General features: G+C 38.8%; 1 non-coding gene across 1 annotated transcript; it reads right to left on the bottom strand.

Annotated features, from left to right (window-relative positions):
• Positions 1-234: 234 nt before the first annotated feature.
• On the bottom strand, positions 235-375 carry LOC141581341 (U4 spliceosomal RNA). The gene has a single exon (XR_012513935.1). It is a non-coding gene; the product is annotated as a U4 spliceosomal RNA (small nuclear RNA).
• Positions 376-1,076: the final 701 nt, after the last annotated feature.

The raw sequence follows: 1,076 nt of genomic DNA, 5'->3' as shown, positions 1-1,076 counted from the left end.
GAGGAGGAATGCATCTGTTTCAAAGAAAAAAAATTTTTTTTGAGATGGAGTTTTACTCTAGTCACAATGACATGATCTCAGCTCCCTACAACCTCTCCTTCTTGGGTTTAAGAACTCTTCTGCCTCAACCTCCCAAGTAGCTGGGATTATAGGTGTGCACCACCACGCCCGCTAATTTTTTTGTATTTCTATTCCATTTTAATTTATTTTTGTTATTTAATTTATTTTATTCCATCCCCATAGAGACTGCCAAAAATTGCCAATGCCGACTACATTTCCGGTCATCATGGCGGGGTATTGGGAAAAATTTTCAATTAGCAATAATCGCGCCTTGGATAAACCTCATTGGCAATGATACTGCCACTGTGCAAAGCTATATTTTTGTATTTTTAGTAGAGACTGGGTTTCACCATGTTGGCCATGCTGCTGTCCAACTCCTGGCCTCAAGTGATCTGCCCTCCTTGTCCTCCCAGAGTGCTAGGATTAAGTAATCACACCTGGGATGCCAGCACATTAACATACAAATAGGATTACTTAATGTTTGGTTATATGGGTTATTAAGAACAGTGTTGTCTCTTATAAAGGATTGTGATCAGTTTGTGTCATGCTATTAGTATTGTTACTTTTCTATGTCACTATTGATTTTAACAATAATTTGTGAGTGTACTATTTAAAGTAAAACTTATTTTTAAATTAAGAATGCTTTTTGCTTAAAGTACTGGTATATATTTATAAGTTTTGGGTTTTTATTTAGTTATTAACTTGTTCCTGTAACCATAAAAATTTTATAACCAAAGGTGCTCAATCCTTAAATATATAATCCAACAAATTTAACGTGTGTGTGTGTGTGTGTGTGTGTGTGAGAGAGAGAGAGAGAGAGAGAGAGAGAGAGTCTGACTCTGTCTCCCAGGCTTGAGTGCAGTGGTGTGATCATGGCTGGCTCACTGAGGCCTCAAACTCCTGGGCTCAAGCGATCCTCCCACCTCAGCCTCCTGGGTAGCTGGGACCACAGGCACGAGCCACGACACCAGCTAATTTTTATATTTTTTGTAGACATGGGGATCTCACTATTTTCC

This window comes from Saimiri boliviensis, chromosome 14 (assembly GCF_048565385.1).
Source record: "Saimiri boliviensis isolate mSaiBol1 chromosome 14, mSaiBol1.pri, whole genome shotgun sequence".
In the NCBI taxonomy this organism is placed as follows: domain Eukaryota; kingdom Metazoa; phylum Chordata; class Mammalia; order Primates; family Cebidae; genus Saimiri; species Saimiri boliviensis.
The sequence above is the reverse complement of the archived record's forward strand: the minus strand, read 5'-3'. Positions and strand labels throughout refer to the sequence as shown.